Below are 18,376 nucleotides of genomic sequence, written 5' to 3'. Positions count from 1 at the left end.
GTATGGGATCATCTAAGGACAGGAGGTGAGAAATGCAAAGACCACAGTATCGGAAAGATACTGAAGCCAGTAAGAATCTTGACAGGACAGAAGCAGAGTCACAGGAAGCCTGATGTTCAAATATGTCAGGAATAGTAGACAGATGACTGCACCAGGAAAGGAGAGTAAGCAGTACAATCTAAAGGCCAAGCTTGGAGGACATGCCAGTACTGTTTCAGAGGCAAAAAAACTGTTAAAAGTAACCAGATTATGTCCAAGGTGCAGTCACTCATACCAAGCCTCCAGTGGGCAAACCAAAACTGAAATTTCCATAGTTCACAGAGAAAAGGAAGATCCAGGGCAACCAATCGGCGCTTGCCCGCTGAGCAGAAGTTACCTGCACGGACTCCAAGTCAGCCCTTTGCTCCATCTAAGGAAAGGAGCCCTGCTTTTACCAATAAGCAAATGCCCAGTCTAACTCCCTCATCCCTCCTCACTCTGATCTATAAAAACCTCGCCTTTGAGAGCTCTTCGGGGTTCCTTTCTATCCACTAGATTGGACACTGCCTGATTAATGAAGCGCTGAATAAACCTACTACCTCAGTAAACTGTCCTTGGAAAATATTCTTTTAACAACTAAAAACAAAACCATCTAAATCAATCAAAGAACAGCTGAAGAATATACACATCCACATTATGGACAATAAGGCAACCATTAAAAACTAGTTATACGTACATGCAATTACCTGGGGAGACTCCCATGTACCTTGCTAATTCTTTTTCAAAAAAAAAAAAAAAAAGAGAGAGAGAGAGAGACAGGCCTGCGTGATTTTCTGTCTGACAACAATATGGACAAGACAAGGTTTTTAAGCAATTATTTCTAAATATTTAAATGAAGCTATAATGGGTCGAAGTACATTAATTTTCCACCATGAAGAATATAGTAATTTCCATCTTTACTATACTCTCAGAACTGCTAATTAAAACAAGTTTAAACATTAAAAGAAAATGACCTATTTACACAATGACTGATGAGCAAATATAATCTCAAATGTGAAATTATGTGATTTTAACTAGCAAGATTCAAACACTTGAAATGTGTTTTTGAAATTCTATGTAAATGGTCCATTGTGTTACGTCAAAAGACGTTATTTACATCTTGCATCATTTTAATAAGGTGTTTTAAACCATAATGACCAAGTTTAAGGAAAATCTTTCCCTGAATGGCCTCTACTACTTAAGAGGAAGAACACAGGAGACCTGGGTATGAGGAGGAGGAGGAAGGGCAGACAGGATTTTGTGTAATCGTCAGAAAACTGAGGGCAGGAGTTCAGGTTAAGAAATTAACTTTGTGTAAAGTAATTCAGATTAAGGCCCACCTACAAATCACCCTCAATTAGTACACTTAAGGGATACATGAAATTCTGATGTTAAGATAAAATTTTATGTTTTTGATGGTTACTAAAGGAGTATTATTGGGTTCCTGGAGACTCAGTTGGTTAAGTGTCTGCCTTCGGCTCAGGTCAGATCTCTGGGTCCAGGTCTAGGGATCGAGCCCCTGGTTGGGCTCCCCGCTCCACAGGAGTCTGCTTTTCTCTCTCTATCCCCCCCCCCGCCCCTCCCCACTGCTCATTTTCTCTCTCAAATAATAAAAATCTTTTTTAAAAATGAAAATAAGGAAAAAACAAAGGAGTATTATCATAGAGATTATATTTGCTCATCCGTCATTGTGTAAATAGTGATGGGTCATTTTCTTTTAATGTTTAAACTTGTTTTAATTAGCAGTTCTGAGAGTATAGTAAAGATGGAAATTACTATATTCTTCATGGTGGAAAATTAATGTACTTTGATCCATTATAGCTTCATTTAAATATTTAACTATATTAACTATAGTAAATATTAACTAACTCCCACGTAAAAAAAAAAAAAGGTACAATACAAATCATATAAAAAGCTTCCATAGACATGTATATTTTAGTAACAGGAAAAAAAAAAACTATTAAAAAAAAAAACCAACTATAAATGCCTGTATTGTAGGGGAGCGGGAGACCAGCAGGTGGCCACAGGCATCCCGTTCATATTAATAAATGGTTTTATCTGCTTAGATCTAGTTGCAGCCGTCTAAACAACTCCAAGAACCTCACAGGCTCAGGAGAGATACAACACAGCAGTATCTCCATCCACTCACTTCCCCGAGCTGGAGGACTCAACGATGGAAATCCAGTTTAGCTCAGGCCTGGAGACCTCTGCAACGCTCACAGGAGGGAGGCCAGCAGACACACTCCGTTATCCCATTACCTGGCTACAAAAGCAGGTCCTGCTGCCCCTCCCACTCCCACCCCATCCAAATTGCCACCTGTAAACCTCTCCTTTCAGAGCAGGGCAGAGCCCATCACTTGGAAACTCTTCTGCAAATCTGCTGGGAGAAAAGACGATACTCCTGGAATCTTTTTTTTTTTTTAAAGATTTTATTTATTTATTCATGAGAGATACACAGAGAGAGGCAGAGACACAGGCAGAGGGAGAAGCAGGCTCCATGCAGGGAGCCCTATGTGGGACTCGATCCCGGGACCCTGGGGTCACGGCCTGAGCCGAAGACAGATGCTCAACCGCTGAGCCACCCAGGTGCCCCTACCCTCAGATTCTTATTTCCTATGTGTTCCTTACAGCTACAACACCCAAACACACATCAACACTATTCATATCTGGGAAAAATACAGTTTAGCATCTTATCTCTGAGGAAGTACAAATAAGTGGACTGCAGAAGGATGGGCATCAAGGAATCAGTATTTGCTAGGTGAGATGTGCCTGGAAGTTTTTACCAAGCTTGCAGTAAATGGGGAGCAATTTGGAGTACCAATAATACAAGCACTGCGTAGGGAGCTTTATATCATCTCTGTGTTACAAAAAAAAAAAAAAAAAACCATTTCAAACAGATGGTGCTCAAAGACACTTACAGCTAACAGATGAGGTGGGATGTTAACCTTCATGTTTTCGTCACTGCCACCCAAGATTTTTAATTTCTCCACACTCCCTAAACTCCAGGGTTAATACTTTATCGTTAAAAAAAACAAAAAGGGGGGAAAAAAGTCCTTCACTACTTTGGAGACACTCCTTCCCAAAAGTCACATTCTACAGAAATCAAAAACTCCTTGAAACATTATCTAAATTACTTGAAACTGGGTCAAGAAAGGCAAAAAGAAAGATGTCCTAGGGATCCCTGGGTGGCGCAGCGGTTTAGCACCTGCCTTTGGCCCAGGGCGCGATCCTGGAGACCCGGGATCGAATCCCACGTCGGGCTCCTGGTGCATGGAGCCTGCTTCTCCCTCTGCCTGTGTCTCTGCCTCTCTCTCTCACTATGTGCCTATCATAAATAAATAAAAATTAAAAAAAAAAAAATGTCCTTCCCAGACAGGGCCCTAATGAGTTGTAATGAGAAATGCAACCAGAATTGGCTCTCAGGACAAAGCTTCTCTGGAGGCGGGACCCTGGCTCTGATGAAGATGCTCACTTCTCCGCTCCCCACGAGTAAAACCATAATAGAAATTATATGAATACATAGCTGGCTCAGGAGAATGGTTTTAAAACATTCACTAAATTTCCTGCCAAAAAATAAAAAAATTAAACTAAAAATTTTTTAAAGGCAGATTCCACCATCAGAGTTTTTCCTACTTCTTACAAATATCAACATAAAGCTTTTTAGTTGCCTCAGCACTACACAATATGGTGGTTCTCACTCTTTACTGACGGAAACACAAAGAACTTCTCCTTCCTAAAACTCCAAATATTAACACAGTGCTTAGCAACTCTGAAAATTTCAACTCTGACCCCACAGTTGTTACAGCTCTACGAATTTATTAGATTGTATGGCTGAAAATCAATGCCACTTACCCATACAAGTACTTCCCTAATACAACAAATAAAATGGTTATAAAATTCTATACTGGAAAGTCTACTAAAAGCATTATCAGAGGCTTGAGTCATTATTATCATCTGAATTAGATTAACTTCCAAATTCACAACTAAGAAATTTTATGAGGAAATAATAGTTATGCCCTTTTCTTTTTAAGAAAACTGACTGAGCTTGTGTTTATTCTAACCACAGGAAATGAAATTTTGGCCCTGAAGACGTACTGGGAGGGAGGAAGGAAAGAGAAGGAAGGAAGGGGGGGAAGGGGAGAAAGAGGGAGGGAAGGAAGGAAGGAGGGAGGGAGGGAAGAGGGAAGCTCAGCAAGTCTTTGCCAGAATCATATTTACATTAAAAATTGAAAAGCAGCTGAACAGTGCCAACTCACTTTACATAACTTTCAGTTATTCACTGTAATTTTTAAACTTTTTCAATCCTTTTATTATAATAGTTGAAATAACAGTAGGGCTCGAATATTCTCTTTGAACCACAAATACACTCCCCTGACTTCCCTAATGCCGATCAAGACACATTTTTTTAAATTTCTTTCATCCTGCTTTCCTTCTCTAGTGTCCAAACCAGATGTTCTTTCCAAAAAAGGGTTGAGTCTTTTTTTTTTTTTTAATCTTATTTATTTGTTCATGAGAGAGACAGAGAGAGAAAAGCAGAGACACAGGCAGAGGGAGAAGCATGCTCCATGCAGGGAGCCCGACGTGGGGCTCAATCCCTGGTCTCCAGGATCACGCCCTGGGCTAAGGGCGGCGCTAAACCAAGAGCCACCGGGGCTGACCAAAAGGGTGGAGTCTTGAAGAAAATCAAACAGAAAACTAAGAAAGGTAATTTATATGTTTCTTAGCTTGATACAGAACAAGGGGTTTTGGTGATGGTGGGAGGGGGTTTCCTAAATTGTTGTCGTGAGTTAAAGTACAATGTAGTACTGGTCTCAGGAGGTGAATTCAGTGATTCAGCACTTACGTACAACACCCAGTGCCATCACAAGTGCCCTCCTGAATGCCCAGCACCCATCTGGCCCATCCCTGCCCATCTCCCTCCATCCCTCAGTTTGTTCTTTATTTTTAAGAGCCACTTATGGCTTGTTTCCCTCTCTCCTTCAGAAAAGGTTTTAAACACGCATAAACATGTGCAAATATACACTTACACTAGTCTCAGCTTTGCCAATAGATACTATGAGATCCTGTCTAAATCCATAAATTGTATTTTCTCCTCATTAATGTTGATGGAATTCAAGTAAATCTATTTTAAGATTAAACTGAAGTGCCTGGGTGGCCCAGTTGGTTGGGCATCTGCCTTCAGCTCCAGTCTTGATCTAGGGGTCCTGGGATCAAGACTCACCTCGCATTCGGTTCCCTGCTCATCGGGGAGCCTGCTTCTTCCTCTCTCTCCCACTCCCTCTGCTTGTGCTATCCATCAAATAAATAAATAAAATATTAAAAGGGGGAGCTAAACTATACTGATGCCAAGGGCTCCCAAATCAATTTTGGAGTACGGACAAGTATCAAACACTGAAAAAGTAAATGACCAAAGAATCCCTTTCTATCCATTATCTTCTATACAAGGCACTCTTCCTTGATGGGAGAGGGGCCTGGGGCTGGGAAGTAGAGCAAGAGTTCTTATGCTTCTTAAAAAGACAAGCAAAAAACACTCAAGAGGCAGGGCGCCTGGGTGGCTCAGCAGTTTGAGCATTTGCCTTTGGCTCAGGGCGTGATCCTGGGTCCTGGGATCGAGTCCCGCATTGGGCTCCCCCACAGGGAGCCTGCTTCTCCCTCTGCCCATGTCTGTGTCTCTCTCTCTGTGTCTCTCATGAATAAATAAAATCTTTAAACACACACACACACACACACACACACACACTCAGGAAGATTTCTAAGGTCCTCTTCCAAAATTCTAACACTTTCTAACCAGATCAGACTGTCTTCATAGCAGTCAAATGAACAGGTACAAGAAGGGAATAAGGGAAATCTACTTCCTTTTCATTTTCTTTCTTTTTTTTTTTAAAGATTTATTTACTTATTCATTCAGAGAGAGCAAGAGAGAGGCAGAGACACAGGCAGAGAGAGAAGCAGGCTCTATGCAGGAAGCCCGACACGGGACTCGATCCCGGGTCTCCAGGATCACACCCCAGGCTGCAGGCGGCGCTAAACCGCTGAGCCACCGGGGCTGCCCTCCTTTGCATTTTCAATCACGTGAATACACAATCTTCACAGCAAAAAATACTTAAAATATCATCAAAAGACAATATGGACGGCCTGTGAGTATATGCCAGTGCTTAACAGACTGATCCAACAAACATAGAAATGGCTCGCCTCTGTCTGGGTTAAATTTCCTGCCAAGTAAATTTGCTTCAAACCAACCAACACATACACACACACACACACACACACACGCACACACACACATACCAGTTTTAATGCACTGAGCAAAATATGGCTTCATATATTCATCCTCACCTCTTGTGTCTCAATCTACATAACTCAAACAGTAAGAGTCAAGTACTGCTAGATTAAGCAGATAAATGTATAAAGCCTAAAGTCTACACAAAAAAGCAGCTACGTGATCTTTCTATCATGAGAATTTCCCTTCACTCTTACTTTGGTGCAGCCAGGCTTGATAAAAAACAGAAGGTACCCAGTTAAATTTAAATTTCAGAATAACAATGAACAAATTTTAGTATACATATGTCCCATGCAATGTCTGGAACATGAAGTAAAAAAATTATTCAATTTTTACCCAAAATTCAGATTTAACAGAGCGCTTACGTTTCATATGGCAACCCTAGTCCCATCCCCAGTCTGCCACAAAGTAGGACAATTCATTAGGACGACCAACCACTCTGGGGTGCCTCGCTCTGGGGTTTCCCCAGACTCAGGACTTTCAATTCTAATAGCAGGAAAGTTTTAGACAAACCTGAGTAAGCTGCTCTCCCTACAATTCACCCTCTCATGGAATAAGCCCACAAATTGTAGCCTGGATTCTACCACTACTTAATTTTGGTCTTTTGTTTATGAAACAACTTTTCTGTATCTTATTTTCCCATCTGTCCTCATTTATCTCATGCACAAAATTTAAAGTGAGGATAAAATGGAATGCAGCAAATAATAAAGGATTCTGGAAAAATGCAAAGGCATCATAAATGCTAGTTATCAGTCTAGTTGGTTTGGGTACAAAGTACTGTTTATGCAAAGTTTCAAAGCAGATGGGTACTTGGTTTTATTTACATACTTTACATCATCTACTGAGGGTACTATTAACTTGCAACACTGGTTTGACTGCATATAAAAAATGTTCAATAGACTTGCTCCTTTTAGAACTATGGCAATAAGCTCTCAGTCTGATGCTGGCCTTCGCGTTTATTCATTGTGTAAAAGGGGACAAGTCCTGTAACATTCCAGAGCTTCAGGTTCACTGTAGAACTGGAGTGATAATAATTAATACCTCACAAAAGTCCCTTTATGAATGAAGAAAGTAGGTGGAAACACCCTACATAAACCACAAAATACAATGCATGTTTTCGTAGCACTTGAAATTCATTAATGCCAAACTATGTAAACCAATATTTTACTTTCACCATAACTATTTCCTATTTATACCCCCACTGATACTGAAGATGCTGAAGTCACCTGCATGCTTACTGAGAGCCCAAGCCCTGGAACCAAAAAGAGGGAGTCTGACACTTAGCAATACTACTTAATAAAATGTCACTTACTTTCCAAAGCCTCAGTGTCCTCACCTGTAAAATGCAAAGACCACTAGGATTCAGCAGCTAGCACCTGTGAAGGGCTGGTATGTTTGCCTCACCAGAAGCACTCCAGCCTCCGCTGTGGATTACTATCATTTCAGGTTTCACACATTTAAGATTCTAAATGTTAGAAGCAGCTAAAATCAGAGCTCCATCCATAAAATTCCTTATAAAATAAGTAAAGAGAATAAGGATACTTAACACATCTCGTATAAGCATCTCTAGTTCACCAGCCAATTTAGGTGATTTCTCCTCTCCAGGAGCTTCCGTTAGATGATGACAAATTTATTTTTAAGAAAATACATATATGAAGATTTTTTTTTTCTCATGGCTTGTACTCCATGCTAAAGTTTAAATATCCTTGGATTTTATGACATGGAACTTTTGGATCCCACTCTGTGGACCCCACTCCAATCCCAAAGGTAAAGAATACACATGGAATGTAATTTGGGACCCACTCTGTGTAACCAACTCAATTTCACCTGGCCTCCATACCACTAAAGATGAACCTCAACAAAATTCCCTCTCAGGGTTTTTACAGTCTTGTGTCTATCATTCATAACCGCATGCCAAGACCCAGTGACACACAGGGGGAGTCCCCAGAGGTGGCTCTGTTGTCCATTCATCAACCCTATCGTGTGGTAGATCCCCAAACACTCCCCCTCAGACAACTCACACACACATACACAGGCTCAGGGTTCTGAATCATTTTGCGTCAACTTCCTCATCTAAGGGAAAACCTATTCCTATGCTCCTTTCTACTCACCTTCCAAGTCACATAACTCCCCTCGTCTTATCATATCCAAAAGAAGTGACATGAAATTCTCTATAAAGAAGTGCAGTCTTATCCTAGAATTTTGTTTAAGGTTAATCCATTGGAGGGAAATGGCGGGAATGGCATGTTTAGTCATCATATTATCCAAACGGCAGGGCAGGGAAACCAAACCTAGGAGCCCTACTTCATAGCACGGTTTTGACAAATTCAGTGTGTACTAACCAGCCAAGAATTAAATGCCCTGATTGTATTATAATAATACTGAACAGGACTATTTACCCCTGCAGTACTAATTCTTTACTTATTCCAATTATCTCCAAAATGCTTAATGAGAGCCACCTATATAAATACTTCAGGAAACCAGGAACTGTTTAATTACATAAGGACATCAGCCTGGCTGGCTGATACTTGAGCGTCTTAGTAATTTCAACTCAATCCAGGTAAGTACTTTATTTAGTATTACATGAACCTAAACCTAAGAGTGGATCAGATGTTGGTTCAACTAACAATTTCACTTTTGAACTTAACTATTTTCTTCCCTACAGTAAAAATAGAAAATAAAATTAAAGAAAATTCAAAGGCCAGAAGCTAAATAGTTGCAAACATATGAAACACGACAGCAAAAGTAACGTGATTAAAATGAGCAAAATAAAACATGTTTGAGAAGAGAGAATTCAGGTAAATTTAGCCTTTGAGAATGTAAAGAGATTAATGTGTCAAAATTAAGATTTTTATGATAATTTTAGTTTACACCATCTAAATCTATCCAATCTAAATCTATACCTTTCAATTTTAAGAATTTGTAAATTGTGGGTAACCCCAATGGCCGAGCGGTTTGGCGCCACCTTCAGCCCAGGGCGTGATCCTGGAGACCCTGCAGGGAGCCTGTTTCTCCCTCTGCCTGTGTCTCTGCCTGTGTCTCTGCCTCTCTCTCTCTCTGTGTCTGTCATGAATAAATAAATAAAATCTTAAAAAAAAAAAAAAAAGAATTTGTAAACTGTTCATTTAGTAAGATTTCTGAGATATTTCCTTATCTTTTCCTCAATATCCCTCCTCACCCCAAAAGCCCTTTATCTGTATCTTGCATATCAGTTAAAAACAAACTTAAGGGGCACCCGGGTGGCTCAGCTGGTTAAGCTTCCACCCCTTGATTTCAGCTCAGGTCATAATCTCAGGAGTTGTGAGATCAAGCCCCAGGTCAGACTCTGCGCTGGGCATGAAGCCTGCTTAAGATTCTGTCTCTCGGGTGGGGGGAAAAAAAAAAAAGATTCTGTCTCTCACCCTTGTCCCTCTCCTATCTCTATCTCTCTCTCTCAAGGAAAAAAAAAAAAAAAAAAAAAAAAACCTTAAGAAAAGCAGAATATAATATATAGTAAGAACTTGTAAGTATGTTGTAGAAGTATGTAACTACAAGATAAATAACCTGCATCACAACCAACAGTATATCAACTTAATTATTTGATTAAACATTAAATAGTTAAGAATAAGGTTTAAATATGCAATACTTCCTTTAGTCAAAACTTAAGTCTTTTACTATATTTCACTTTATCCATATAATCATATTCTATTTTTTTTAATTCCTTACATAAATTTTCTCTTTCCAATAAACTATTTTACCACTAATAAAGCTTTTCTGAAACAAGAGGTTTCAAAAATAAAGCTATGAAGATATGATCTTCCCTCTCTTCCATTCTCCAGCATGCCTAGCTTTCTGGCCTCTGCTGCTTTTCCATTAAGTGCTTAAAACCTAGACTGTGTCTTAAAAATAGAAGGCACAAGAAAAAGGAATCTATCTTCAACAGCTATGAGAAATATTTGGCTGAACTCTAGGAAATCTTTTCCTGTTATTCCAAAAAACAGCAAACCTGCTGCTGTCCCCATCCCTTCCAAACTTCAACTCTAGATCACGTTCACATACAAATGGCAATACTCTGAATAATCTCTTCACTGCATGGCTATATGCACAGATAACCCTTTCTGCTACCATCTGAATATGGAACACTGGATCATCAAGATAACTGATGAAGTCCCGAGGGCCATCAGAACTTGTCCACTCTAGGAAACATTTAAATATATAAATCATCAGAATCAGACAGAACATCCTTTTTAAAATCAATATAACTGAACACCAAGAAAAACATAAGAATAACAGACAGCTGTGCATCTCTAAGAGTTAAGACACCAGACAATACCTATGGTACTGGATCTACATTTTTTCATGTACAATTCTGTTAATGTTCTCCTTTAAATACTACACGCTCCTTCTCGATGGACTACTAACACCATCAGCATTAATATAAAACTAATCAAAATCTGCTTCTCCATATTTTTTACGGTGTTCACAACACTTTATCACACAAAGGACTTGTCCACATGCAAATCAGTTCAATTCTTCCATCATTTCTGAAGTCATAGGCCTTGTGAAGATGCACAGATCCTACATGTGACATGGCAGGGTTCTTATAATTTAGAAAACAAGACCCTGGGTTCCTCAAACGGTCTGAGATTCCCTTTACTTCACAATATACTGCACCTGTATACAGTGACAAATGTCCTCTTCCTTTTTGGGTACCTGATCCAGTCTAAGCAAAATGATGAAAGACAAAGTTACTTTAGTCACTTTGCCATAGCCCTTGTTTCCCATGCACCACTTCCCTACCCCCTAAGTAGATGTACTAAAACTCCAAAATCACTTCCCTGTCTACCCCAAACCAGCCAAGCCTCTACAAAGGCAATACTAGCTGCAGTCATGTATATAAACACCTTACTATTTAATACCCATTATTTAATACATAGTAAATTAGTTGTTTTAAGTAGGCTCCATGCCCAATGTGGGCTCTGAACTCACAACCCAGAGATTGAGAGTCGCATGCTCTACCAACTAAGCTAGCCTACATAGTAAATTATCTTTGCAATTTCAATTTTTATTTATAAATCTAAATTCTTAGCTAGAAATTCAATGTTTGGAGTTTCCAAATCCCACTACCCACCAAAAGAAATTTATAGAGAAAGTACTGTGTTCTAATGTATTTACTTAGTAATTTCAAAGCACTCCTCATGTGGCCAAGTACATGACTCAAGAAAATGTAGGCAAAGAAATATCTAAAACAAAGTGAAAGCACATCAAGGGGCAAAGAATATTCCTCTTCCCATCACACCTGCTTCATTACGAGATGGTCATCTTGGAAATGCACATTAAAAAAAAGGTCAAAAGGACACATTCCAAACTGGGAAGGTATAGTTCCCTCCCAGTAGAATCATGGAAACAATGAAGTTACCCTTTTACTTATGAATTCTATACTGTTTAGTTTTTAACAATAAATATAATATGTATTTGCATTCTTTTTAAAATCCATAGAAAACAAAGAATAATAAATTTGATGTGGGCAAAGACTTTTGTGGGGGGGTGCAAAGATTTTGAAATATCATCTTCTAAAACAGAACATAAATGTCAACATTCATGATTCTAACTGACAAAAATGTTTACTGCTTTTATATTCCCAAAGCATTTTACCAACATGGACTATTCCTTATAACAGTTCTATCCAATTTTACTTATACTTCTCAGATGCTACAAAGTTTCAATTCACTTGATCCTCAAGTTCTTGCCCCAAAATTTCAAGAAACTAATTCACCCCAGAAGCCACAGTAAGGGAAGAATGAATCTTACCACACTCCCACACTCCACCCCACAACAACTATGAGTAACATGCAGAACTTGCTGCAAGTTAACAAAAAAGCCCACTGCTGTTTTCCTGGCCTAGAACCTACAACTTCTGTTAAAATGTCCAGTTAGGAATTTAAAATAACACTAACACAAATTTAAAATGACCAGCACATAATGAAATGGTAGTAGTATTAGCGCTAAACTCCATAAAATAGAGATGTTACTGAGTTCAAACTCTCACATAGATATGAAATTCAATTTGAGTAAAGGAAGATCAGTGATACTGTTCCAATGGGTTTGTACTGAATTAAAATTACTAGGAAAGCTACCTTCTCCTAACTTTCATAATTCTACAATCACAAAATGGAAAGAATTTTTTAAAATCTCTTGACAATTTAGACACACTTAATTTTAACTTAATACATTTTATGCTTAACAGAAGTCTTTTGTTGTTAAAAAATAAATAAATAAACATTTTACCAGTTGACAATGGTAGGAGGTACTAGTGCCTTCAAGATATGCTCCTTTTGTTTCAATACCTGTCAAAACAATCATAAAAAGACAAATATTACTACTTGTAGTCTAGTTAGTCAGAACCAAATATCAGCCTTTTTCTGGAAACACTTTTACTTCCAAAAACTCCTAGGAAAATACCCGCTTTTGCTGAAAACACCATCTATCACACTAGCAAATGACATTTTATCATGTAATATTTCACCAAAAAAGTGTATTACATATCACTACACACCTATTAGAATGCCCAAAATCCAAAATACCGCATCACCAAATGCTAGCAAGAATACAGCACAAGAGGAACTATTCATTGCTGGTGGGAATGCAAAATGCATGGAAGTTTGGCAGTTTCTTAGAAAACTAAACATATTCTTTACAAGATGATTCAGCAAATGAGCCTCCTTGGTACTTACTCAAATGAGTAGAAAGCTTACGACTAATGGGAAAAAAAAAAAAAAAAACTACATACAAATATTTACAACAGCTTTATTCTTAACCGCCAAAACTTGGAAGGAACCAAGCTGTCCTTCAGTAGGTGAAAGGATAAACTGTGGTGCATCCAGACAAGGGAATATTATTCAGCACTAAAAAGAAACAAGCTATCAAGCCTCGAAAAGACATGGAAGAAACTCAAATGCACATCACTAAGGGAATGAAGTCAACCTGAAAAGGCCAACATAGACTGTACGATTCTGACTCTACGACACTCCGGGAAAGGAAAAGCTACTGAGACAGTAAAAGGTTGCCAAGGGTGAAGGAGGAAGGTGGGATAAACAGGTAAAGCACAGAGGATTTTCTGGAAGGTAAAACCACTCCGGATACTATTAATGGTAGACAGACATCACTGCATATTTCTCAAAACCCACAGAACATACAACACCAAGAGTGAGTCCTAATGTAAAATAAGGACTTTAAATGATGACATGTCAGTGTAGGTTCACTGACTGTAATGAATGTACCATTCTGGTGTGAAATTATTGATAATGGGGGAAGCTGGCATGTATGAGGTCGAGGGTATATGGGAAAACTCTGTACCTTCCGCTCAATTTTGCTTTCAACCTGAAACTCACTAAATAATAAAGTTTATTTTTAAAAAAAGGTCCATCCAAACTGTTAAAGCATATACTTGAGTTTATTCTCTCATGATGGTAATGGTCAAGAATAATTAATAAGATTTATAAACAGTATTTCACTGTGCATACAACACTTTCATCCATTATCTCAATGACTTTCTCAATCGCTTATGAAGCAGACAGGTTTGCGGTCATTATAGTCATTAAAAAAATAATTTAACATCATCCCAAACTCACAGAGCCTATGAGTGGAACAGGTAAGTACTTTGACAAAATCTAGCACATCACTACGCATTATTAAGTTCCTTATTCCCTGTAAAGCAGCCAGATTCACTAAAAAAAAAAAAAAAAACAACAACAACAACAACAAAAAAAAACAGGCCTTACAGCCAGAGATATTCCTGGACCCCAAACCCACAGTGTTTCTCAGGAGCTATTACTCCAAACAGATTCATTCACTTATTCATCCATCCATCCGGGAGGGGGGACTCATAAATGTACCTATTTCTGATGCTAGTTTCCTCATACATAAATAGTGACAACAACATATATAAACAATTCATATCCAGAATATTTGTTCAATTTCTATAAAGAAAACTCAGTAGAAAAAATAACCTACATTATGTCCACGGGAAGAAATCTAAATGCCCATTAACTGAAACAGCCTCACTATCAAAGAACACAAATAAAAACATCATTTCTCCCTATCGAATTTTTTTAATTAAAAAAAATCAAACATTGGCAAGGATATAGGAAACAAGAGTGCTCTTGGCTTTGTTGGGGGAAGTGCAGCCACTTTGGAGAACAATTTGGCAGCCATCTAGCAGAAGCTGAAAATGTAAATTCCTATGACCTAGCAAATGCCTCCTAAAAAAATTTGCCCTGGAGAAATTTTGGCACATGTGTATACTTACTTTACCGTATTTTGTTTTGTTAATTAAATGGTCCAACATGATGACAGGTCCCAGTATTTAATTGGCCCTTAATAAATGTTGAATCTCCTCAACAACTAGTTAGTGAATGCCTACTCGGCTCCATACCCAATGCTTCCTATTCTGGAAATGGGCCCATGATACTCAAAAAGCTCCACTCCAGTGGCAGAGACAAGGCAAATAGTCCTGACATGACAAAAACTACTGCATAAGGAGACAGGCTGTATTTAGAAAACAGACAGAAAACGCAGTCTTCTGTCTAGGAGGGGTAAAGAAGGTCAGGGAAGGCTAAGAACTGAGTGGATCCACAGATTGTTGGCAAAGGACATAAGAGAGGAAACCACAGGCAGTAATAATAGCATCTGCAAAAGCACAGAAGCATTTGAGAACTCTGAAGTACCTGTAAGCAGGCTGATTGATGACCCCAGAGGTATTGGGCCCTAATCCTTGGAACCTGTGAATGTTACCTTAATTGGGAAAAGGGTCTTTGCAGGATCTGGGAATGAGGGAGCAGTCTGGGGTGATCAGCTGGGCCCTAAATGCCATCACAAGCGTCCTTAGAAGAAAGGAGATCTGACACTCAGAGATGGCAATGTGAAGACTGAGAAGAGATGTAAAGCACTGGCCTTGGAAGGCTGGAGCAAGGCCACCAAATGTAGCAGGCACAGAAACTGAAGAGGCAAGAACAGATTCTTCCCGGTGGGGGGGGGGGGGGGGGGGGGGGCTCTGCCAACCCCTTATTTCAGCTCAGCAAACTTCTGGCCTCTTTGAACTGTAGGATAATAAATTTGTTGTGCTCAGCCACCAAATGTGTGGTGTTACAGCAGCTCTAAGAAACAAAGGCAGGATCTTACTGGCACTGCCCTGTATGCCATGCTAAGTGCAAATGGCTTAGCTATTACCCAAATCTCTTAAGAGCCATCCAGATTTGTATGCAGGAGAATAGTCTATCAGCTCTCTCATATTGCCAAATCTCATGCCAATGTGGGGGATTTATTGGTATGGGGGGAGGGGGTAGGACTAGTAACAGAAAGACCTGCTTCTCCCTGTGCCCCTCCCCCTGCTCATGCTCCCTCTTCCCTCACCTCAAATAAATAAAATCTTTAAAAAAAAAAAAAAAAAACCAGATACAGTAGGACAAAAAAGTTGAGAATATTTTCCCAGAAAGGAAAGCAAAATCAAAGAAATAGAAAACTGAAGTCAAAAAGATTTTTTAAGAGTAAGGTTATAGCCAGGGCATAGGAATACTGGGGCAAAGGGGCTCAAGGTTCCAACAGTCCAGGTTCAGCCACTCACCAAAGACAGAGAGAAGCGGTGGGGAAACAAGAAAGGAAACGTATTTCAGAGAAGCCCACACCAGGAACACAGTGGACTCATGCCTCCAAAGTACTGAAAATACTTGAAGGTTTATGCAAGGAAAATGTGGGACAAAGGTGGGTGGGTACATGCAGGTGGGCAGTAAAGGTCGCTGGGTCACTGCCTTGGGATCAACCAGGCAGGGCCTTGCTGGCTCAGGGCACTGCTTGAAGGGGAAGTTTTGGTTCCCATCATAAGATGTTTTGTGCAAGGTCTTAGGCCTGAGTTAAAGAGATGAGCTGGAAAAAAAAATAAGAAAGTTTGAGGTCAAGACTGAGGTAGTCGAGGTCCTTTTGCAATGTATCAAATTAACCCAAAGACCAAGTTCCACTAAAAGGGGCTCTAGAAAAAACAAAGAGAATGAAGAGGCGGAAATTATTGAAGAACTCAACGATAAAATATCCTTGAGCTGATGGATGCTAGTCTTCAGAGGGCAAGGGCCCACGGAGCACGGCACAGGTGAAGGCGGGGCGGAGAATAACTGACTTCTAGACACACAGCCTTGTGAATTCGCAGAGCACTAGGTTTAAGAATATCCCAAAAGCTTCCAAAAAACAAAACCCAGGTCACCTACAAATAACTGTATAATTGACCAATAAATAAGGATACTTTACAGAGTAAAAGCATGTGCTATAAGATATAATTTGAAAGTGTTCCAGACAAACCAGGACGGATAGTCTCCCTTCCTATAAAGGAGTAAGAAATCACACTGGCCTCAGATGTCTTTGTAACCCTAGAAGGCCATCAACAATGCCTTCAAAGTTTTGAGGGAAATGAATTTTAAACTAGAATTCTACTGCTAGCCAAATTCCTGATCCACTGCAAGTAGAATAAAGAAATTTTCAGAGATGTAAGGATTCAGGAATTTATATTCTGCAAACATACTCTGCTAAGAAATCACTTTAAAAAGTCCTCCATCGAAAAAAAAAAAAAAAAAGTCCTCCATCGGGCAGCCGGGGTGGCTCAGGGGTTTAGTGCCATCTTTGGCCCAGGGCGTGATCCTGGGGTCCCGCATCGGGCTCCCTGCATGGAGCCTGCTTCTCCCTCTGCCTGTGTCTCTCATGAATAAATAAAATCTTTAAAAAATAAAATAAAAAGTCCTTCACGAGGTGCACATATTCCTTTGATAGTAATTTTAAAGGCAATTTTATTAAAACTAGAACTGACCTACAGTTTTGTACTATTTTACAAGATTTTACAAGTCCACAGGTTAAGGGCTTAGACCATCACTCACTTGCTAGTCTCAAGTCACCAGTTGGGTACAAATCAAGGATTCCTACAATCCCCTCCTCAGGTTCGATAATTTGCTAGAATGGCTCACAGAGCTCAGAACACACATTACTGCTGTCTAGCGGTTTATACACAGCGCAGCTCAGGAATAGCTGGATGGAAGAGACACACAGGGCAAGTGATGAAGGACAACAGAACTTCCAAATCCTCTCCCAGGGCTCCACCTTCCCAGCACCTGCCCAGTTCACCATTGTGGAAGCTTCACACTGTCCAGGAGTTTCTATCTCTTGGCCCCCTGCACTTCACATAGGAGGTTGAGGGGTGAGGCTATAGACTCTAATCGACTCTCATCTCTCTAATCGCTGGGTCTTTCTAGTGACAAGTCCCATCCTGAGGCTATCTTGAGACCCCCACCCTAAACTGCTTCATTAGCATCAACTCAGGCAGAAGCGTTTACAAATAACAAAAGACTCATGGTTCAAGAACTTCCAAGGGTCTCAGGAGCTATATGTCTGTAGTGGGGACCAAGACCAAACGTATTTTCGTATTATACTACAGGATTCTATTGCCATTCTCTATATTGGCAGTTTAAGTGGGAGGGAAAGGTGTGATCATGTCAGTATATGTTTAAAAAGAAGTAAGGAAAATAAATGTCAATTATTAACTTTAAAAGGAATGCCTTACTCAGAAACAAAAGAAAACTTCTTTAACTTAATAAAATATATCCGAAACCAACACCAAATATCATACTTAAAGGTACTTTCAGTATTAAAGGCAAGGAGGCCAGTTGTAACCACCATCACTGTACATTGTTAAGAAGGCTCTAGCCATATGTAGTTAAGTATGGCTTGTCCAAATTGTGCTCTAAATGTAAAATATACATAGAATTACAAAGACTTAGTATGGAAAAAAGTATAAAACATATCATTAAAAATTTTATATTGAAAAAAAAGTAAAAAAAAAAAAATTTTATATTGATTATATGTTGAAATAATATCTTAGATACAAGCAGTCCCCCCACCCTTATCCCCAGTGGGCCTAATACCATAGATAGTACTGATCCCCGTCCACACCGTTTTCTCCTATTCATGCATACCTATGACAAAGCTTTGTTTATAAACTAGGCACAGTAAGATATTAAAAATGTCACAAGGTTAAAAAGAAAAACACAGGCCCAAACAGTATCA

The 18,376-nt window shown here is 39.3% G+C and overlaps 1 protein-coding gene across 2 annotated transcripts in view; it reads right to left on the bottom strand.

Annotated features, from left to right (window-relative positions):
- Positions 1-18,376, bottom strand: part of ACSL3 (acyl-CoA synthetase long chain family member 3) — a 65,620-nt gene that overhangs the window by 34,630 nt on the left and 12,614 nt on the right. The window contains exon 2 of one of the 2 annotated variants that reach the window (XM_049106457.1): positions 12,566-12,624. The gene's annotated coding sequence lies outside the window, so the exon portion shown is untranslated. Of the gene's footprint in view, positions 1-10,951; positions 10,973-12,565; positions 12,625-18,376 lie in introns of those variants that run through there. The other variant, XM_049106458.1, reaches the window with a different exon arrangement.

Source organism: Canis lupus, chromosome 37, assembly GCF_003254725.2.
Source record: "Canis lupus dingo isolate Sandy chromosome 37, ASM325472v2, whole genome shotgun sequence".
Lineage (NCBI taxonomy): Eukaryota > Metazoa > Chordata > Mammalia > Carnivora > Canidae > Canis > Canis lupus.
Note: the sequence above shows the minus strand (reverse complement) of the source record. Positions and strands in the feature narration are given on the sequence as shown.